The sequence below is a fragment of the Pseudorca crassidens genome, chromosome 19, assembly GCF_039906515.1.
Source record: "Pseudorca crassidens isolate mPseCra1 chromosome 19, mPseCra1.hap1, whole genome shotgun sequence".
Lineage (NCBI taxonomy): Eukaryota > Metazoa > Chordata > Mammalia > Artiodactyla > Delphinidae > Pseudorca > Pseudorca crassidens.
The window spans coordinates 6,805,395-6,829,430 of NC_090314.1; positions in this window are offsets into that span (position 1 = coordinate 6,805,395).

Sequence of the window (24,036 nt, forward strand, 5' to 3'; positions counted from 1 at the left end):
ATGGGGGGGGGGCTACTGAAGATACAAAATATGGTTCACCTTTCTAGGGATTTTGGAATTTACACGTGGTGATCAAATCAGTGCACACAAAAAGAGAAGGAAAAACTTGGGTGCCAGAAAAAGACTGATTTCGTATGTGGTCTAGAACACGGAAGACGCCTGGGTTGGACGCCTGTGTTAGCCCAGCACCTCCCAGAGAAGGGGGATTTGTGCTGGACCTTGAAAGCTGGGTAGAATTTAGAGAAGTGAATGGGAGGAGGGTAGAGTTATCGCTAGCGTAGACAGACATGAGAAGATGAAGAGATGGGGAGGTGAACGTTGTATTTGTCTACATGCTGGTGGGGGTGTGTGTATATGCATGTGGACAAACAGCAGAGCAGGATGGAACATTCACATCAATGAATAGTGGGAAAGAGTTTGGGTCGATACACTAGAGCCACAATGTAGGGGAACTTAACAGAGTGAAGTAAGTCAGAAAGAGAAAAATCAATACCGTATGCTAACACATATATGTGGAATCTAAAAAAGAGAAAAAAAAGGTTCTGATGAACCTAAGGGCAGGACAGGAATAAAGACGCAGACGTAGAGAATGGACTTGAGGACACAGTGAGGGAGAAGGGTAAGCTGGGAAGAAATGAGTGAGTGGCATGGACATATATACACTACCAAACGTAAAATAGATAGCTAGTGGGAAGCAGCTGCATAGCACAGGGAGATAAGCTCGGTGCTTTGTGACCACCTAGAGGGGTGGGATAGGGAGGATGGGAGGGAGACGCAAGAGGGAGGGGATATGGGGATATATGTATACGTATAGCTGATTCACTTTGTTATAAAGCAGAAATTAATACACCGTTGTAAAGCAATTATATCCCAATAAAGGCATTAAAAAATTATATAGGGGAACTTAAAAAATAGGAAAAAAAAATCCAAATTTACAAAAAGGCAGAAGAGAGATGAGACTTAATCTGTCTTAACCCAGTGCATGGCTGAACGTGTGGCACAGAATTTATACTCAGTAGATATTTGTTGAATAAATGAGTGGAAAAAAATAGGAGAATTCAAGAGGGAACAGCTAGTCCATGCCCTGGTTTAGGACATAAAACTCCCAATAAAACTACCATCTTCTACCTGAAACACTTTCAGGACACTGGTAGTTGCTGATACTGTTAAGAATAATTAAAATCATAATGATCAAATAATTATGAACTTCATGGTGAGAAATGTTTCACTGAGCAAATCCTTGGTCATTAATCTCCGTTTTGAAAAGCCCAAGAGGAAAAGCTCCCTCTCTGGATCCCATTCTCCAGCTCCAGTTGTATGGTTTAAGAGACTATGGGGACTATCAATGCAGGGAGATAATGTGGAATTGACCTTTTTTACATTCAGAAAATCAATAATAAATGATGTTTTTGGTTACAGGGGTTAGGCTTCTGCCTCTCTGCACATTCAAGGTTAAGTTAATAGTGTTTGTGGAGGTGTAGGGCTCCATCTGTCTGTTCTCCTGCTGCAGAGGACGAAGTGAATCCCTTCCCCTGCAGGTGCCACCTGATCCCACTTTACTAATCACCGCTCCCCTCCAGCTGCCACCTGCCCTGGCTCCCACTCAAAGACACTAGTGGAAACCTTTAGGGAAGGTGAAATCCTTCATTAGTACCTCTGTGAGCCTCGGTCCCTGCTCCGTTACTGCCTTCCTGAGATTTCTTTATCAGCATGAGTGAGGTGTATTATATCAAGTCCAGTAATTGGGCCAAATGATACTGCTCTCTTGCCCGGTGCCCACAGCCGTCAGTGAGGTTCCACAACTACTCATGGAATCACAAAGCTGAGACCTGAGAGATTGTGGTCCAGCCATAACGGTCCAACCAGCATCTTCCAGATGAGGAGACTGAGTCCCACAGGATGAGTTGCCCGGGGACACACGCTAGATGGTGACAGAGGTGGGAAGAGAGCAATGACTCGGCTTCTAGTCAGCTGTTCCCTTTGGCCATCACTCTGTAGCTGTGGTTTTTGCATTTGTTTCAAATCAAAGCCACGCATTTGGTATAAAGTAAGTTTACAAGGCTGATTACATCGTGTTACACTTAGTACAATCTCTTGTAGTGGGGTTCCATGGAGTCAGACGCTCCAGGGAGCCACCCCAAGTGAATCAAAGCTGGAAAGACTTGTCACTTGAGGGCCTCGGTCAAAAACAACTTCACTCCAGGACATGTGGCCCCCAGACGAAGTTCATGCTGAGGGTTGATTCTGAAACACGAAGAATGTTTCTTTTATCCAAAATTCATTGTCGATTTTGATGAGTTTACAAAAAGAGCGGTCAAGCTGACAGACTATCAAAGAGACGAGCTGCATTCAGAGCATCTGGGAAATAACAAACCACAAAATGCAAATGAACGGCGTTCATCGCCTTGATTAGTGTGAAAACGTTTCTCTCACTCTGGCCAATATTTGATGGACCATGGAATCTGGAAAGGACGCAATACCCAGCTCCTCTTTCTTTCCAGGTAAACCAGCGACAGCCCGGAGAGGCCAGGTGACTTCCAGTGACTGAGTGGGGGTGACATCTTTTTTAAGACTCCTGGTCTAGTGTTCTTTTCATTGTGTTTGTATTAAAAGAAAAAGCTTACATGAAAGTGGCATCAACTTGTTCCGATTTTATCACCTGTTGCAAGAAAATAATACTCTTAAAAACCTTGGAAATTACTCCTTGAAACTCTCAGATTTTTCCTAAACAGAGGGTGACCCTTACATTGCTAAATTATCTGAAAGAAGGCATGTACTAGGGTGCTCTGTGCAGTTTTTGAGAATTTTTTTCTGCCTTTAAACATCAAAAATACAAAAAAAGAAAGAAAAAGAAAATGTAATAGTTAAATGGCAATCCTGGGAAACAAAGAACTATGTCACTCGGCATCATTGTTTATTTCTCTACCTTAAGAAAAATGGGAGAATATGGTATCGTACCATTTAAGAGGACTCTGTCACCAGAAGGAAGTAACCCTACTTCCTAAAGAGTGGACAGTGTTGCTAGAAGGGAACTAATTCATTTCCTTTCTCCCAAAGAGCTTTACTTGTCACCATTCCAGGTAAACTAGTACTTTCTTTGTTCTTAGAACTCTTCGGGTGTGGGGTGGGATATTTTATTCAACAGCACAGAGAATCTGTGATCTGCCTAGAATCCCAGATCTGCCTCTCTTATTGTAAAACCAAAGCAAACGCCATAAGCTCCAGGGTCTCCTCTTTTGTTTTTCTCTGCATCTCGATAAAAGGCATCACTATACCCAGTTGTTCAAGACAAAAACCCTAGGACTCATCCCCGATTCCTCCCCTTCCCCGTCACTCACCCTGTTGCTTCCGTCTGTAAAATTCATCTCGACAGTGTCGGCTCCTCTCCCATCCGTTTCCACGCCAAGCCACCATCCCTCCATCTCTCACCTTCACTTCTCCACTAGCTCCCTAACTGGTCTCGCTGCCTTCACTCTTGTCCCACTGAAACCCATTCTCTATACAGGAACCAGAGGGAACTTTTTTTTTTTTCAATTCAGTAGTTAAATTTTTTAGTGAAGATTTTATGATTTTAGAGCAGTTTTAGGTTCACAGCAAAACTGAGTGGAAGGTACAACGATTTCCCAAAGACCGTGCACAGCCTCCTCCCAGGTCATCAGCATATGCCTCACCAGCTGGTACGTTTGTTACAACTGATGAACCTGCATGGACACATCATTACCACCCAGAGTCCACAGTTTACATTTCTTGGTTCGCTCTCTGTGTTGTACATCCCATGGGTTTGGACTGGGGGAATTTTTGAAAACACAACTCAGATCCTGTCTGTCTCACTTTGCTGAGAAGCTTCTGCAGGCTTCTCACTGCACTGGGAATAGGGACGTTCCCCCCTCAAGGCCTTGCCCTTTCTGTTTCTGATACTTCCTGGGTTAGAACTCTCTCTCCTCAGCTCTTCACACGACTGGATCCTTTTCGGTTCGAATGTCGTGTCCTCACAGACGTTCTTCTGATGAAGTCTATCTAAAGGCAGCCAACTCTCCATTCCTGTTGTAGTTCTTCTTTTAAAAAATTTTCAGAGCTGAGCCTAATCTGTAAATTTCCTGTTTCTTAAATGTGTCTTTCTTCCCCCATTATAAGTCCCCTCCACCCCCCGCCACGACCTTGTTCCATGTGGGCACATGGTAAGCACCCAACACCCATCTGTTGAATGTTGAAATGATACTAGGTTGTACCAAGAGTTTCCTGTGTGTCATGCACAGGGACTTTACAAATCATATCATACTTTATCCTCACAACAACCCTAAAAGTTGGGTTCAGTTATTCCCATAGAGTAGAAAACTGAGAGTAGTTAAGTAACTCAACCAGAGTCACACAATTCGTGGGGCTTATACTCAGGAATCTGGTGCAGAACCCACATCCTAAGCCACTTGGATGTGATGATATTTGGGTAGCTGCTTCTGCCTGGCCCCCTTTGTCTTTACAGATTAGAGAATAAGCATTAGTTAGGGATTACAGAAGAGAGGGAATTATTCCTTTGGGGACTTCCTAGTGAAACTCCCTATGTTGGGTCTAAGAGGAGAGGAAAGAAATTCAATTCTTGTTCTAACCATAGCCCTCGGGGACCCTATGGTTTACATATGATTTCATCACTTTGTTCCTCTCGTATGGTTTTCCCAGCTCAGGGCTTCAGCTCCTGTTAAGTTTTGTCCTCCATTGAATTTTTTTTTTTTTAACTATCTGTTAAGGACTGTCTCCTTGTGGGAGCAGTGGACCAGGAACAGATGAAGAGTTAGAAGGGGTGGCGTCTGCCAGTAACTACAGTGGAAGTTTTTCTTCATCTGTAAAATCCCAGAAACGATCTCCAAGGTCCATTTGTAGGTTTATAATATTATGGCTCAGGAAGCGTTTTATGTAGGCCTCAGTTGAGGGTTTTTTCCCAGGTCCTCTTCTGCGCTACTTCCTCTCTGCCCACCTTCTTATTTCATAGGTCTTACACGTCAAGGTTAGAACAACACCATAAAACAAACCAGACAAATTCTTCTGATGCCAAGGCATTTAGCAGTGCTGGCTTAGGCTGTGTGACTCCCTCCTGGAAATTTCTAAAGTGAATTCATTCATTCATCCATCTGTCTCACAAATAATTACTGAGCACCTACTTTGTGTGAAGGCCTAGGCCAGGAGTTGAGGGTACACATGGTCTGGACTCTCATGGAGCTGGTGGGGTCAAGTTACTAATAAAAGAAAAATCACAGAAGTGAATCTAAGAAGGTAGCAGTGACAGGTACCACCAAGGGGAAGTACTGGTGCTGTGAGGACGGACATAGGTGTGGGGTTGACCTAATTAGCAAAGTTAGTGGGTGCTTCCCTGAAGGAAGTCACAAGCTAGGATCTAAATGATGAACAGAAGTTCACTAGGAGAAGAGGAGTGTGAGAGTGTTCTAGGCAGAGAATGGCATGTGCAAAGGTCCTGTGGTAGGAGATAGGATTGCATATTCCAGAACTCAAAGAGGAGTGTTGTACAGAGAGCATAGGGACCTACTCGAAGAAGGCAGGGATGACTTCTCTGACAAAGAGGGAGGTGCCGCTGAGATCAGCTGCATAAAAGAAGTCGGCAGGCCAAAGCACCTCAGCCGATTGCAGGAGACTGTTCCCACCGAGGAGGAGCTCCTCGGACATGGTTCCTCCTTAAGCAACATGTGAAAGCTTTAGCTTGGAGATGGGGCAACTAAATCCATTAGGGTTTTTGTTAAAAAAAATCCTGTCTATATAGCTGTGCCGAGAGACCTCTTTGGAATTGAGAAGGCTGTCTCCGTCAGTTGTCATTTGGCAGCAAGGCCTGGACGTGAGGAATCCAGCAGAGAATTCTTTCGTGTCCTGCCCTCGGCCGTTCGTGCCACAGAGGACGGCTGTGTGTGTCCTGGCAGGCTTCCCGCTCCCAGTCAACCAAATGAAGATGTACAGAGTGGACACAAAGCATTTGCCAAGGGAGGAAAACCAGCGGCTCAGAGACATGACCCAGCCCAGGAGACATTGCCTGCCAGTTGTTCTGAGAGAGAAATCAGAGGTGCTTTTCCCCATAGAAATAATACAGTCCAAGGTTGCAAGTCCCAGAGTAAAGTTTAGAAACAGTAAAGGGCACTGTTTCAAAACAGTGGTCATGGCGCATCCGTCCCCCGTTCTGTGTGACTCACACTGGGTCAGTAATCCCAATGACTTTCTACTCCTTAGTCCCGACATGGAAGACTTTGCCAGACTCATGGGCAGGAGAGCTGATGTGTAGGAACTGAATTCAGCTTCGTAGACGCTAGGGAGTCTCACAAGTTTAAAACAAGGTACCTGCTTTACAGAATCTCTATAATTCTCCACGGCAGAGGAGATAATTGAGAGATTGACTGGGGATTTCTAAGCAGAAAAGCGCCTCTGCCCTCCATTATCTGGAAATTATGAGCCCCGCAGGTTCAGTCCTCTTGTGGGGTGTGAATGTTAGTGTGCTAAGTAAACATTTCAAAAAGGAGCCTGCTTGACGGTTATTTTAAAGAATCTGGCATCTATGTTTTTCCTTCATTCAGAGAGCTCAAAATTGGCTTAAGTGGAGTTTAGTTGAAAAAATTCACCTTGAGAGTGTGATTAAGCCTGGAAAATTTTAGCCAATAGGGGAATTTTTCATAAATCATGACCGAGTGGAAACAGTGTTATAATGGAAGTCTGTGTGTAATGGGCACTATTAAAATTACATACGCATATATTTGAGCATCAGCAGGTAACTGACTTACGAGGTTACGATTCTGTGAAGGGTTTCTGGTGATATTATAAGCTACAGGAGCAAAATTCAAGTCATCAAAATTTCTAAATAGAATTACAGTTAGATTAAAAAATATTCCTGCTGTAATTATATACCAGGCATGGTTTAGGATCTTATAATTAACTTCTTTATACACAGGCTTTGCCTACGTAGTAATGGGTAATCTGATTCTCATGTAATGGAATCATAGGATATTCGAATAGGAAAAAGTCTCTGATTTTCTAGTTTGTCTTCAGCACTAAATTCATAAGGAAAACAAATAAACATAAAAAACAGCAATCGGGCTTCCCTGGTGGCGCAGTGGTTGAGAGTCCGCCTGCCGATGCAGGGGACACGGGTTTGTGCCCCGGTCTGGGAAGATCCCACATGCCGCAGAGCCACTGGGCCCATGAGCCATGGCTGCTGGGCCTGCGCGTCCAGAGCCCGTGCTCCGCAACGGGAGAGGCCACAACAGTGAGAGGCCCGCATACTGCAAAAAAACCCCCAAAACAAACAAAAAAACACAGCAATCTTGCAAACACAGACTGCCGGCAGTTTAGGTGATTTGCAGATACAGAGGTTTAAGATGGAGAACAAAACTCCAGTGTCTTTGCCCAGTACTTTTCCTAGTTTGTAACTTTGATGCTCTTTTGGTTGGCTTTTAGCCTGCAGTTCATAAGGAATTCTAGAATTTTCATGTAAGAGGAGTGCAGGAAAGGAGTAAGCACCAGAGACGTGCTTCTCAAACTTGAATATGGATCTGAGGCTCTTGTGGGTGCAGGAATATCAAGTCTATGATGGGGCTCTAGGAAGCTCCCAGGTGATGCTGATATGCAGGTCCTCGAATCTCACTTTGAGGACTGAGTTACAGGACCTGTCTTAGAGTTGGGTTTGCATGCAGACACCAACCGTAACATAGACTGTGTGTTTATGAGGAATGTCTTGGGGGTGACTGAGGGAGATTAGAGGTGCCCCCTTCCAACAGCTCTCGGCTTGATTCCTGAGTGAGTTCAACTACAGATGCTTATTCAATGCAATTGTAAGATCCATCAGTAATCTCTAGGCTCTTATCCGTCTGGAAAGGTCACCTGCCCATCTTTAGGAAGGAGTTTGTTCAGCATCTTGAATTGTATGTTTATATCTCTTGTCAAGTTTGGAAAGCTTCGCATCATTATTTTTTCAAGTACATTGTCTACTTCCCCCTGGAATGCCAATGGATGGGGGATATTTTGTTGTAGTCCCACAGGTCCCTGAGGCTCTGTTCATTTTTGTTTTTTCATTCTGTTCTCTCTCAGTTGCTCAGATTAATGTCTATCATTCTGTCTTCCAGTTCACTGAGTCATTCCTCTCCCCCTTCTATTCTCCTGTTGAGCCCATCCACTGAGGTTTTTATTTCTTTATTTTTCTGTAGTTTCTCTCTTTACTTTTTATATTAATTGTATTTTCCAGTTTTAAAACATCCATTTGGTTCTGTGTCTTTGCCAAGGATTTCTGTTTTCGCACCCGTTTTAGGCATGCTTGTAACTGTTCACGGAAGCGTTTTTGTCATGGCTGCTTTAAAACCTTCAATTATTCCAACATCTCTCATACCTCAGTGTTGTCTTTTTCACTCAGTGTGAGATCTTTCTGAATGATTTTGTACTGAAACCAGGACATTTTGGTACCATGCTATGAGACTCTGGATCTTACTTAAACCTGTTTTAACCAGGTTATTCTGGCACTGCTCCTGCAGGGGAAGGGGGTCATCACCTTGTTTCTCCCAGATGGAGCTGAAAGCCCAAGTTCCCCCCGGCCACGATCAGGTCCAGGTGAAGGATGGGGTGGACTCCTCTTTACTGCTGGGTGGGGTAGAATTTCCAGGTCCCTGCGTGGTCTCCATGGACACCGTGAGGGATCGAGGGGCTGGTAGCTGGCCCATGGGGATGGTCCATGGCCCTTTCCTCCATCCTCAAAGCCATCAGTGGCTGGTCCCATCCTTCTCAGGCTGCATCACTCTGACACTGAAGCTTCTGCCTCTCACTTCCACACTTAAAGACACTGCTGATTATGTTGGACAACCCAGGATAATCTCTCTGTGTTAGGGTCAGCTGATTAGAAACCTAAATTCCATCGCCAACCTTACTTCTCCTTTGCCATTTAACTTAAACGGCATTTAAGTTATACGTTCCAGGGATTAGGACTTGAACATTTTGGAGGGGCCATCATTCCGCCTACCACAAAGCCCATGCTGTAAACCACTGCTTTACTGAAATCCCCTTTTCCCTACATCTGAGGGAGAAAGATCTGAGTAAGGACTCAATCTTGGAAAGAGCTCATCCCAATACATCTGTCCCCAGTCCAGGTGAGGACGGGTATTCCTCGCTTATTGGATTTTGGGGAGAAATTAGTTCCTTGGGGTTGTAGGACTGAGATCCTTGTTTTGTTGCTGGCTGTCAGCTGAGGGCCATTCCCAGCTTTAAGAATCCACTCACATTCCTTGACATGAGGCCACTTTCTTCCATCTTCAGAGCCAGCACTGGTGGGTCAGGTCCCTCTCATGCTTCAGATCTCTCCTCCTCCTTCTTTCTGATCTCTCACAGCCAGCCGGGAAAGGTGGTCTGCATTTAAGGACTCACGTGATTAAATTGGGCCCACTGGGATAATTCAGAATAATCTTTTATTTCAGTGTCTGTACCCTTAATCACACCTGCAAAGTTGCTTTTACCATGTAAGGTAACATCTTCATAGGTTCTGAGGATTAGGGTGTGGATGTCTTTGGAGCCTGTGTTCTGCCCACCACACCTTCCTAGATCATGCAGTCTCCAGCCCACCGGCCAGTTTACCACTGATGCTGAGTGAGGCCAGCAGGGGGTAGCTGAGCAGGACCAGACTGTAAGAACCACGCAGCTGACCCATGAAATCACGAGCTATATAAATGGTGTTGTTTTAAGCCATACATTCTGGGCTGGTTGGTTATACAGTAATAGAGAGTCAACACAAACGACAAGCTGGTTCATGATTGAGTCAGTGTGTACCATGTCGTGGACACAACCACTGTCCTACATTCCTTATCCAGTCTTCTCCTGGGGGATGGGCAGTGTTTCTTTTAAGCCTTATAAACATAAAAAAATAGCCCCAATATTTGGGAATTTTAAGGTTAGGTGAGAAGGTACCAGGAAAAACCCTTACGTAGAGGGGACGTAGAGTTTTCCTCTACGTAATCAGAGGTGCCTTCATGGAAAACCAGAGTAGGATGCTTGAGAGTTGTTGCCTAGCAGAGGACCTCTGTGCTCATCTTCTGCTTCTGTGTAACATGTGGCCACACGCTAGGTGACTTAAGCAGCACGCGTTTATCATCTCACAGTCGCCGTGGGAGGGGTCCAGGCACAGCCCAGCTGGTTCCTCTGCCTAGTGTCTCGCAAGGGTGTAGTGAGGGTGTCAGTCAGCCTGTGATCTCACCTGAAGGCTCGACTATGGAGGGTCCGTTTCTGAGCTCTTTCTTATTGTTGGTGGGATTCATTTCCTTGTGGTCGGAGGACTGAGGGCTCTAGCTTCCTGCTTGGCTGGAGACTGCCCTCAGCTCCTAGTGCTGCCTGTAGTTCCTAGAGGCCTCCTGTGGCTCTCAGGGACCACCCACCGTTCTACACTCTGTCTCACAGCATGGCCACTTCCTTCATCAAGCCGGCAAGGATAGCCTCCAGAGTAGACCTGCTAGTAAGATGGTTATATAATATTTCATAATCATGGGAGGGACATCCCATGACTCTTGCTATGTTCTGTTGATTAGAAGCAGGTCATAGGACCTACTTCTAAGTCAAGGAGAAGGGATTATACAAAAATGTGAATACCAAGAGTCAGGGATCATTGGGGCGGTTGCCTTGAAGTCTGCCTGCCGTAGCACCCAAAGAGATAGAGGATAAACACCCAGGATCTGCCTGCTTCGCGCCCTTACTGTGTATAGGAGTGACATTTAGCAAGACATTTCTCTTCTTACAGCTTTTTCTCTGGAAAGGCTCTAGGACAGCTGACTGTTTTCAGGTTATTTGGAGCCAGATGGAGAGATAACTTGACTGTTACTAAACATGTACTGAGTTTAATGAGGATAACTTTAGTCAAACTTTCCCTCATTCCACTTCATTAGAAGGTGTAAATCTTTTCTTTGCTTTTGTCTCAACATCTCAGAGTGAGGCTTTTCCAAGGCCCCTCACAGAAACTTGAAGATGTGTTGAATCAGTGCCAAGCAGGAGGGTAGCGTTGGTACAGAGAAAGCGGGTAAGAACTTACATGGCTCTTGCTTGTCAGGTTTTGCCTAATTGAGCCAACTAAAAATTTACTTGGAAAAGAAAACTTGATCAGATGTCACCTAGAAGGCCAGCTGCATAAACAAACCCTGGAGAGAACCAAGTCATGAGCTTCCAATTTTGATTACAGTTTTTTAAAGCAGAGAATTAAATGTAAAGCGTACTTTTTCTCTTGCACACCCCCCTTCCCACCATGTGATTGTATTGAAGTGTCCGTATTTTGTTTTGCTGGTCTCAGTGTCGTTCACCCTTTCTCGAATTGCCTTCTCAATGGAGCATCTCTGTGTCCAAACAAACAGACAAATGAGGAGATTAATGAACTAAACTTTAACCTTCTAAGTATTTATTCTGGGGCTCAGGGGAGAGACACATCTTTGCCAGGGAAAATCCCAAAACGGTGTCTGATAATTTGGTATTAAAGAGAGCTCTGTCAGCTGTTTCTTGAGGCACAGAGAGCATCACTCTTCCCCTGGCCCCAACCCCCCCCCCCAGCCCTTACATTCCTCTCACCATTCAAATGGATTGCATCCTACCCCTTTACATTCCTTCCTCTAAAAGAGCTGCTTTTATCAATGATATTAGCTGTCATTTATTAAGCACCTAATACATCACTGATTGTGTTTGGCTATTTTAATCTTCATCATCATTTTCTAACATTTTTGAGCATTGACTATTGGAAAGGTCATTTTATTCTGTCCTTTGATTTTTGTACTAGCTGTACGAAGCAGGTATTTTAAAAAAAGTCAACTATTTACTCACGCTTTAAGTAAATGTCAGAAGATGGAGTGAAAATTGGGTTTATTAAAAACTTGATTAGATGAAAATGGCTCTTGATGGTTTTCTACAATATATACGCCCTTGTCACTGCAGCTTGGGGAGTAATACGTGTTCACAACCAGAAGCTGGTATAGAGAGAGTCATTCTTTCTGACCTTCTGATCACTCCTTAAATTCGTGTAGGTGTACATAGTCAGCATATCACTATATGTAATTGCAGGAGGGCAAGCCCTCTCTTTCCCATGTATTGCCTTCACCATATGACAATACTGTAGAGGAAGAAGGGCATAAGTGTGGATTGGAGCATAGGAATACACCAGAATGGCGAGGTGTGGAGTCAAATAACAAGTTCATTACGGCTACTAGTCTTCAGAGATGGTCTCTTCCAGGATCCTCTGTCATCACATGGCCATCTTCTCCCTGTGTGTCTCTGTGTCTCTTCTCTTCTTCACATGATACCAGTCATATCGGATTATGGAATTTGAAAGCCAGGTAGGGCATGCGAATCACAGTGAAAGAGCAATGAATGACCTTTAAAGGCTTATGAAAATGAAATGACAAGATCCAGTTTCTATGTGTGTGTCACAAGTAGATTGACTGGGTGTGGGGATCCTCAAATCAAGAGGTAGAGCTTATTTTCCTTCCCTTTGAATCTAGGCTGCCCCTATAACTGTTTTTGGCCAAGAGAATATAGTTACAGTAACATTCTAGCACTTTCAGACCAAGACCTTGAAGATTGACAGCTGCCTCAGTGTCCTTCTTGGAAAGAAGCTGCCATGTTGTGAGGAAGACCAAGCAGCTGTTTGGAAAGGACCCAGTAGAGGTGAAGCAAGAACCTCCACCAGCAGCCCCTGCTGAGCACCCAGGTGACAGAGACCATCAGTTGCCAGCTACATGGTGTGGCCATTTTGGACTTTCCAGTTATTGAAATATACCTGCCAACACCAAAGAAGTAGAACCACCCGTCTAAGCCACAGAATGGAGAATAATACATGGTTTTTAAAAGGTATTACATTTTGGGGGTGGTTCGTTATGTTGTCACTGATGACCGGAACCCTCTGTCTCCTCATACAAGGTTACTTTCTGCAAGGCCTTTCTTTGTTGAGAATGTCTTTCTTTTCCTTGCTGATACTGCTCTCCTTTGAATTCATGTCACAGAAGTATCAGGGCTAATCCAAGGCTCCTTCCTGCTGGGGAAGCCGACCACCACCCTTTTCACCTCCACCTTGGAGGATCTGTCGGCACCCAGATGGAGTTTAGGGGAAAGGGGGTAGGGAGCCAGTGGCCAGGTTTTCTTTTCTAGAGAGAAGGGCTTTCTTTTACCTTGGTTTCAGTTTTCTGTGTTCTACTTGACAACAAAAGGGGTTTAGTTTGGGGATCGTGATTAGGTGTGAACCCGTCGGAAGACCTCCACGGGGGCTGCTTGAGCAAATCCATTTTATCTACGACACTCCGCAGAGTGACTGTTACTGGCTTCCCGGATGCAGTGTTAGCAAAGCTTCTGAGGCCGAATTGGGAGCCACCAAGACAGATTGCTACGTTCACCATGCTGTAAGCATGCCCCACATTTGCACTCAATCTCTGTGACTCCAGAAGCTACGATGCGCCATGAGGACAGCTACCTGTCATTTGACTTCATGCCATTTCAATCTGATCACGCCACCAGCTTATTAATTTGTAGACTCTACATTACATTTTCATGGTCTGGTTTACGTGCTCCCCCCCATCTATTTTTCTGGTTGATAAAATTTAAAAGGACATCTGTTGTGCTAAAGATGACTTTTTCCTTAGGATGCAGAGTCATTGGAATGTGTGGCAGCAATTTTTCTTAGGTAATAGCCTCCCCTATCTTATCAAACCAGGCTTTGGTCGCAGAAAGGTGCTGTTAATTCACTTGTTCTTCAACTTCGCCATTTGTTGACTGGCTGAATGAGTAACTCCCTCTCACACCTCGTTCTGATTTCTCACACATTTGCCTTCAACGCTGGAGAAGGAGTCTGGAGTCTGGAGGCCTGGCCAGAAGCGGGTGAGAGGTTCTGATGCTTCGTACCAGGTTTTTAAGTAATCTCTTTCCTTTAGTGGGTAGAGGAAGGCAGACAGAAGCTGTGTGTCGGGGTGTAAGCGCTGTCACCATCTATGGCAGGTATTTCATGAGTGGCCCCCTGTATAGAGAGCCTTGTGGTACATGTGTGGCAGTGGTGCTTAACTGGAGGTCATTTTGCTTCCACCCCTTCCCAGACAGCATTTGACAATATCTGGAGACGTTCTTAATTGTCACAAGTGGCACGGGGTGTGTGCTCCTGGCACCTAGTGGGTGGAGGCCAGGGATGCTGCTAAACATTTTACAATACATAAGACAGTCTTCCATAGTGAAGAGTTATCCAGCCCCAAATGTCAGTGGTTCAGAGGTTGAGAAAGCCTGGTGTGTGGATATAAAGACACGTTGAACATGGACCATATCTTCATGGAGGGGAACAAGGACAAAGGGGAATAGGAATGAAATATGGACAGAATGAGGCTGAAGCAGAGGGGCAGCAGCTAAGCCTTGGCGCATCACCACACACCGTGTTTCACAGTCATGCATCATAGGGAAGGGCACTACCCATGGCACGTGAGGACCCCTAGCAAAGGCACAGGCAGAAGGGGAAACAACAGCCATGGGGTGTCTCTGGGTTTGGGGCTGGGTCCTTCCCTCCCTGCCCTCCTTCCTTCCTTCCTTCCTTCCTTCCTTCCTTCCTTCCTTCCTTCCTTCCTTCCTTCCTTCCTTCCTTCCTCCCTCCCTCCCTCCCTCCCTCCCTCCCTCCCTCCCTCCCTCCCTCCCTTCCTTCCTCTTTGAACTTTTTTCCCCTATTTTCCTCTCTCTGTAGAGAGAGAGCTTATCCAGCACCACAGACTTTAAATAATCTCTTGAAGTAGATGACTCCCAAATTTCTACCTCAAAATCAATCTTCTCTGACATTCTGATGTACACACCCAAATGGGTGATTTTCTATTTCCACGTGGATGTCTCATAAATGTCTGCAGTGCAGCACGTCCGAAATGGAACACTTGATTTTTCTCTCCCAAACTTGTTCCCTGTCCCCCCAATAGCTCCTCTTCCAGCAAATATTATACCATCCTGCCAACTGTTCAGGACAAAAATGTGTTTCCTTTCATTTTCCAGATACCTATATCCAGTCTGGTATAAGGTGTATGGATTCTAGCTTCTAAATATATCTCAGAACCTCCTTCCATACTCCATTTCCTCTGTCACTTTCCTAGTTCAGGCCACCATGACATGTAGGTTCCAAAGATGAATGGGACAACTTCCCAAGGTTATCTTTCTCTCTTGCCTCCAGTCTACCTGTGACACCCATATGGAATCTGGATCACATCATCTCATTGTAATAAGCCTTTGAAGGTCATCCATTGCTCTTACACTATGACCAGTGCACCTTATCTGGCTTTCAAATTCCCAGGTGCTCCAGCTGGTTAATATAACTGGTGTCCTTATAAGAAGAGAAGAGGCACAAAAACAGACAGGGAGAACATGGCCACATGAAGACAGAGGCAGAGATTGGAACGATGCAACTGACAAGCAAGGAAAAGCCAGGGATTCGTGCAACACCAGAAGCTGGAAGAGGGGCGGAAACGTTCTCCCCTACAGTTTTCAGGGCCACCGTGGAAGCTGGATGTCTTGACTGCTAGCCTCCAGAATTGTAGACAATAAATTTCTGTCGTTTTAAGCTCCCCCCACCCCCTGTCTGCGCCACTTTGTTACTCCAGCTCCAGGAAACTAAGACAGGCTCACCGTTCTCACCTCCTCTCTGACTTGCCTCAGCCACACTGGTCATCTTTCTCTTCCTCAACGTGCCAAGCTCACAGTTCCCTGGCTTTGGAGAAACGTGTTTTCCATTGATGTCACAGGCTGACTTCCCGCCATGCCGACAGCAGCTTATATCTCACCTCCTTGCCAGAACTCCCTGGGCCACCAAATCTAACATTGTCAACACCTACTATCTTTTCCACGCCACCTTGCACCCTGTTTCGATTCTCTGCTAAGAACAAAACACTGCATGTAACTTTTCTTGTTTGTTTGTCTGTTGTCAGGGTTCACTCCTGCATGTAAACGCCATAAACCAAAAACCTTTTCACTCCTGTGAGCTCTTTCTCTTCCACCTAGAAGAGTGCCCAAACTTTGTAGATATTCCATGAATATGTTTTCGTTTTGTGTTTTTTTAAATTAATTTTTATCAGAGTATAGTTGATTTACAATGTTATGTTTCTGCTGTACAGCAAAGTGAATCAGTTATATATATATCTACTCTTTTTTAGATCCTTTTCCCATATAGACCATTACAGAGTATTGAGTAGAGTTCCCTGTGCTATACAGTAGATCCTTATTAGTTATCTATTTTATATATAGTAGTATATATACACACTACCATGAATAGTTTTTGAGTAAACAGGCCAGTTAGAAAAAAAAAAGGTCTCTACCAAAATGAAGCTGGTTCGAGTGACTGGATGTCAGGGAATAGACTGTCAGCAATTCAGTGGGATCTTTGAGAACAGAGCCCAGAAGCTTCGGATGAAAACAGAAGTTCTCAAAAGAAGATCCCCTCCTATGGGTGAGAGGAATTTCAGCCCGTGTGTGATGCTTAACCTCTGATGAAAGGGGACACGGTTGATTGTGCTCCATCAGGCCCACCCTTTTCCTCTACAAATATTTATGCTCTGAGCTCCCCCACTTCCAGGTCTAACGGGAGCGCGCCGGAGAGGCCGACGCTACCATAGGGCCTAATGGAGACATTGCAGGGCTATTAGCACAGATGGTTGTCATATGTATGCAAATGAGGAACAAATTGAATTTGGTGTCCCCTCTCACCAGCTGTCCTATCCAGGAAGGCTCCCACAGCAGCAAAGAAACTGCTGCGACACCACTCATCTGTCACAGCAGATTAATTACAACGAGCACATTAATCACCATTTGTTTCTGGTACAAAGAAAAATATCTTGTTTTTCAAGTACGTTCTGTTAAAAGAAGGTGTCCAGCCTTGTAGAAACAAGGCCCAACAAGGGCACGAGGCTTCATTAGTTAGGAACAAGAGGCCAATGGAGGGTGAAAAGCCCTGGGCTGCACACTCTCTGCTGGTGAGGATTCATGGAGAGGAGAGAGGCTGGACAGCCGAGGACAGCCAGCCAGCTCTCACCTTACCAGACGCTAGGGCAGCCCAGAGCTTCACAGAGTTAACTTTGCTCAGTGGATCTTCAAAGAATTAGGAGCTCACAGAAACATATGTTTTAGATGATGATGGTGATGACTACTGTTTGGTCAAAAGGCAATGGATAGGGCACTAGCTGGAATTTCAAGGGACCCAATTCCAGTTCTGGACATATATCTAGTTCTTGTTTAAAAACTGGATTAGAGGGACTTTCCTCGTGGTGCAGTGGTTAAGAATACGCCTGCCAATGCAGGGGACATGGGTTCGAGCCCTGGTCCAGGAAGATCCCACATGCTGCAGAGCAACTAAGCCCGTGCGCCACAGCTACTGAGCCTGCGCTCTAGAGCCCGTGAGTCACAACTACTGAGCCCACGTGCCACAACTACTGAAGCCCGCGTGCCTAGAGCCTGTGCTCTGCAACAAGAGAAGCCACCGCAATGAGAAGCCTGTGCACCACAATGAAGAATAGCCCCCGCTCGCCTCAACTAGAGAAAGCCTGCACAAAGCAACGAAGACACAACACAGCCATAAATAACTAAATAAATACATTTATTTAAAAAAAAAAACTTGATTAGACTAATGGTTTTTCATCTTTTTGGAGAGTCAGGACCCACTTGAATATTTAATGAATGCAGTGGACTCTGTTGCCACAAAAAAAGTGTATGAACAAAATTTTATACAGTGACAGCACATTGTTTGATTCTCTGCAGCCTTTTGATGCACCCTTGTTAAGAAGGTTTTGACTAGATGATCTTTGGTCCCTGTTTTCCCTACACCACCACTGCAAGGTCAGTTCTTCAACTACCCATCTCTAGCTCTGATAGGCTGTGACTCTCCGTTTTAGCCATTCATTCATTTGTTCATTCAACAAACACCTCTTGGATGCTGTACTTGATAATAGATATGTAATAGTGAAGGAAACAGACACCCACCTGGTTTTCGTGAAAATTACACTCTCGTAAGGGACACAGACATTGATCAAACAAGCACAGAAATACATATAAAATTTCAGTCATCAGGAAGGACTACAAGGGAATCACATGGCACTATGGGGACCTATAATAGGGAGATTCAGCCTTATCTGGGGTAGCAGAGGCTTCCTTGTAGAAGTGACACTTATGCGGAGATCTGAAGGATGAGGCATAGCTAACCAGGCAAGACAGACGTCAGCAGAATTCACTGTAAAGGGAACCACCTTTGAGGAGAAGAGTACAAGGCTTACTCGAGAAAGTGAAATAAGACCTATGCGAATGGTTTTCAGAGAGCAGGGGATGATGTGGAGAGATCCAGGACCAGAGAGCAGGAGGGCCATTGTAGGTCCTCATAGGGAGGACTGTCTTTATTCCAAGAGCAATGGACAATCTTTGCAGGGCTTTAGGCAACATTGGGAGCTGATCAGATGTGCATTTTGCAAAGCTCATTCATCTTTGACGTTAGGAACAGATACTGGCTCATGTAGCATCCTTGGCTGCTAAGAGTTTTAGACCAAGAGGCAATCAGCTTGTGCTTCTGTCCCAGACAATGTAAAGGATTCAAAAGAAATAGTGGAGAGTCCTTCTGCAGAGTAGCTTTCAGGCGTAATGAGGGTGAGGGGAGAATTCACAGATTCAGTGTTACTTCAAGAACTGAAAAATGCTTTTGGGTGGAGGGGGGTCAGGAGCATTTGAGTCAAGTTTGGCACAAGTCTTACCTTCAGAGGACTTCCGGTCAGTTTTGGAGAGTCAAGAATTTCACATGTGAGACTGACACAAAGGAACAGAGGAAAGAAGACAACAAGAAGTGTGTGTGTGTTGGGGCACATGCAAAGGAGAGGAGAAATTGTCCTTGCAAATTTAAACCGCAATGCCTTTCAACTTCCAGAACTAGTATTTTTCAAGGTGGGCCAATCAGCTCCTTGTTGACAGCTGTGTTAGCAGAAAAATGAGAAGCTGCTTTTTCAAGTCAACAGTTAGTAAGAAAGTTCACATGAAGTCCAAGCCATCTGTGAGACCACAGTACATTAAAAGAGGCCTGTAAAGTCGCGTCACCTGCAAACATTTTTACCTGCATAAAAAGTTAAAGAAAGCGGTGATTATATCCTTCGTGTTGGATAAAGTAGAATCCTTGTTGCCCAAAGGAGCAATGAAAATATTGGAGACAGGAAAGTTGATTAATAACAAATGATGATTTTTATAGAAATCCCATCCTTAGAAATTTATCCTGAGGAAAATAATTTTGAAAAATGTGTAAAAATGTTTATTATCAGAGAGAGAGAAGGTTAAAAACAAACAGAAAGCAAAAAGAATATTTATCAAAAGATGGAGAAAAAAATCAACTCACTCCTGCAAGAGTATTGATTAAATAAATTATGGTCAATTACACAAAGGAATACTCTGCAGTAATTTTAAAAGGATAGTCTGAGATGCCCATTTATTGACATGAAAATATGTCCATGGTACAGCCAATGGGGTGACCAAAACAGACTTCAAAATATTATCTCCTTACTGTATGATCTTATTGATATAAGTAAATATTTATAGAAGACATCAGATGGGGCCTCCCTCACGTTCCCATCACCAGATTTATAGACCTGCCTTGATTAGTTGGGCTACCCTGCATCTTCCGTGATGGTTCCAAGGCCCCCAGCGAAGGACGGTCACTCCACATCTGGGCTGCATCTCCTCTTGCTTTCTCAGGGGCGTCACTGCTACAGCTATCACACTTTTATCCTTCATCGTGGAATTTTTCTTTTCAATCAGGCCATTCCCATCAGTGTAGTCAAAAGCTCTCCCTTCCCCCCACCCCCTTCAGCAGCTGCTACATCATTTACGCTCATCTATTCAGAGCAGAACTCAAAACTGTCACTATGGTGCTGTTTCCACTTCAGCTCACTCCAATCTGGCTTCTGTCCCTGTCACTCTCGTCAAGGTTGCAGGCTGCCTCCTATTGCCAGACCCTTTGGTGCTGCTCTAACCTCACCTGATTCGCTCGGCGGCAGGCGGTCCCATGAACCTCGCCTCCCCTCAAAACCCTTTCATCCCTGCCTTTCCTTTTCTTCAGTGGCCTCTACTTCTCAAACCCATGTCTAGTGTGGACTGCCTCCGAGTTTGGTTGAGATTCCTCTTTTCTTCCCTGGACTGGTTGCTCTCAACTCTGCCTGCCCATCAGCACCATCTGGGAAGGTTTCTACGTGCCGTGAGGCTGGGGCCCCAGACAAGGGGAATTAGACTCTGCAGGTGGCCTTTCTGTGCGCTCAGCTTCACGGTTTTTCACATGTTATCAAGAGACCAAATAACTACTAAGTTTACATCTTCAGCCCCTGGGCAGAACTCCCTGCACGAGTTCCTGGGGTTAGGTGGGGGAGGAGGGGTAACCCCGCAGGCTTCAGGAGTTCTCCTCACGATGATGGGTTTTCAGGGTGAGCGAGCTCTTCTAGCATGTGCTTCTCTCCAGCCAGCCAGGGTGGCAGTGAAAGACTGCTGCTCGTGCACAGGTCTTGCTTCTCTTCCCTGGCCATCTGCCAGCCACTGCCTGCAGAGCCACTTGTCCGTGCCATTCATCATCCCGCCCCATCTAACTGTTGCCACCTACTACCTGACCACGTTGAAAGAAGCTTCCCCTACCAGCCTGCTCATTCGTCCCCTTTCTTCCAAACAAAGTGCTCTTGGTTTTGTCCCCACCACCCTGCTTCTATTGGAGAGTTGTGCTCTCCCAGCTTTATGTGAGATGTGTTGCTTTGGCTCCCCTCCCTGACCCTTCTCCCGAGTCTGATTGACCTTCATCTCACTTCCTTACATCCAGTTGATCCTCCCTATTCACAGATTCTATAGTTGTGAATTTGCCTTCTCACTAAAATTTATTCATAACCCCCAAATCAATACTTGTGGCACTTTTGTGGTCAGCCATGGACATGCTCAGACTGGTAAAAATTTTAAATCACCCGACACACGTGCTCCCAGCTGAGGTTGAAGAACATTCAGTCTTCCTGTAAAGTGTCTGTTTAAATGGTCTCTTGAGTACCATGTTTTTTGCATTTTTGAGCTTCTTTTTGGTGAGTTTGCTGTTCAAAATGCCCTGAAAAAAATTTTTTTTTTAAAAAGGGGGAACTTCCCTGGCGGTCCAGTGGTTAGGACGCTACGCTTTCACCTCCGAGGGCCCGGGTTCAATCCCTGGTTGGGGAACTAAGATCCTGCAGGCCGCGCAGTGCGGCCACACATGATGAAATAAAATAAAACGGCCCCGAAGCGCAGAGCTGAAGTGTTGTTTAGTGTCTCTAAGGGCAAGAAGGCTGTGATGGGCCCTCATGGAGGAACTGTGTGTGTGAGATGAGCTTCAACCAGGCAGGAGTCACATGGCTGTTGGCTGTGAGTTTAATGTTGGTGAATCAATGATATATATGAAATAAGGAGATTTTCAACAGAGACATGCATAAAACAAGGTTACGTATTGACCAGTGGATGAAAATGTTGCGACCAGAAGCTTGCAGGACCCTCGCCCTGTGCTTCTCTTAGGAGCAGTGGTTCAGTGTTTGCTAATCCAGTGTTCTCGGTGACCTTACAGAACATGACATCCGTAAATAACAAGAACTGACTGTATTAGAAATTTAAGTTATGATGTCTCGTGCAGACATCAAAGACGGCGCTTCAGACAGGCTTGCTTGATTCTCAGTTGTTTGCCTGTTGCTTTGGGTGATTTCTGAGAAGAACTGGGGCGATTGCTGTGTCTTGCATTTAACACTGTGAAAACTCTCTTTTCATGAGGGCTTGTCTGAAAGTTTTATTTTGTTAGGCAAAGTTACCCTGACTCCGTGTTTTTAGCAGGTGGAAGGTGATAGGTAGGAAGCTGAGCTTCAGAGAAGAGAGAGATGCGGGGGATGAGCAGAGGGAAGGGCAGCTGAGAAAGGGGCCCTGGGTTCATCGCAGCACGGGAGCATCTGCGGCCAGGGAAGTCTGACCCTGACGCTGCCATGCTCGCCCTCCGCGAGGCTGGATACCTTGTGCTCTGGGGGTCTGTTTTCTCTTCCCCAGATGTTGGCCATACAGTCTAGTTGTGAGCGTATGTACTGAGAGATTATATGCATCTTATTATTAGTCACTCCTCATTCACTCAGGAAGGAAGCATATTTGGGAAAGCTCATATGCCTGTGTTTCTGATTTCTCTCAGAATCAGTTTATGATACGTGCCCAGAAAAATCAGTCTCAAAGTCACGCTTGTTTATTACCCAAAGTGCGATCACCCTGCTTGATCACCCTCCTTTAACCTAGTTTCCAAAATAAAATCCACTCTGAGCAAATGAGGATTGGCCACCAGTAACAATATTGTAGGGGACATGCTGTGGCTTTGGGGGCGTGAAGGGATTCTATCCAGGACAACACCTTGGGGGCAGCACACATCAGGATGTCAAGGTTCTGGAATGTTTATTCTTTAAAAACCAGCCTGATTACTTTTGCGTTATACCTGGTAGGTCTCAGCTGGTGTGACACAGCTGATTAGGCTCAGGAAACTTCCCACGAGGGTGAGAAAACAGGGAAGGGTGCAGGGGATACTCCTGACGGGGGACCCTCTGCTGTCTGCTCACCATGCTGCAGGGCAGAGCTGGTGAATCAGCCACATTCCAGGGCTGGCTGTATCAGGGACCTGACGAGGAAACCGAAGCATCCAGGGCTTCTCTGGAGGTGATCTGCTTGTGCCCAGGCAGAGAAGGCTTTGGTTACCCTGTGCTCTGAACAAGAATTGGAGTCACTGAGTGCGATGAAATAAACAAAGGCCAGGGATCGGAAATATAATAATAATCATAAGTAAGAGCTGGGGTCCTGCAGCTGCTTCTCCAAGCAGTAGAGTTTGATGTGGTTGGGGGAGGGGAGGGGGCATGGAAAAAGCCCAGATGAACCGTCTGGCCTCATTGATGACCCAACACACAACTGTAAACGTTCTGGGGTTTTTTGTTTGTTTGTTATTTGTTTTTTCTTTTAGCCATGCCGTGTGGCCTGTGGGATCTTAGTTCCCCGACCGGGGGTCTAACCCGTGCCCCCTGCAGTGGAGGCGTGGAGTCTTTACCACTGGACCCCAGGGAAGCCCCCCATTCTGTTTTCTGTGTAACTTCTTATACTCTTGCTGCCCTCTTCCTCCATCCTCCCTGATGAAGATGATTAGGATGCTTCTGTACCTTCCACAAAAGCTCCAGAAACAACAGGGGGTGTTTTCCATAGCTTATCCATCAGCAGGATTACAAATCTGTGAAGTGCCGCTGTTATTTAATTCACTTAACAGTTGAGGTAACTGAAGCTCAGAAATGTTGAGTAACTTCCCCAGGGTCACACAGCTAGTAATGGCAAAGCTGGAGGTCAAGTCTAAGTCTGTCTCAGGGCCAATGCCCAGGCCCCATCCCATGTGCCAGGCTGCCATGAGGCCCCACAAACATGGGCCTTGGATGGGAATCACCTTAGGAGCCTCACTTCCTGATGGGCCAGTGCAACGGTCCTTACCCTGGATTCATAGGGAATCACACGGGCATCACATAGCTTGGTGATGACGTCTTCCTAAAGGGAGACCTCCTTACCTTCATTCTGAGGCTTTCATCTTGTTCTGAAGATTAGGTTCCTTCTGGTCCGCACAGGGTGTGGATGTAGATACGATCTGGAAGTTTGAAGTGAAACATGAGGAATTGCTTTTCAAGTACAGGAGACTGCACTGCCCACCAAAACCTCTTTCACGATGTTTCAGGTTGCAAAAACACCAAGCTAACTTAGGCCAGAAATTTATTGGAATGCTCCTGGGGTATTTCATGAAGTCAGAAGACAGAAGCACCTGAGCCTCAGGAACAGATTGAATCTCTCTGAGTAAACCAGAATATTTTCTTTCTTCTTTCCCTCCCTCCCTCCCTCCCTTCCTTCCATCTTTCTTTCCATCTATCTATCCATCTATTATCTATCTTTATCTATCTATCCATCTATCTATCCATCTATTATCTATCTTTATCTATCTATCCATCTATCTATCCATCTATTATCTATCTTCATCTA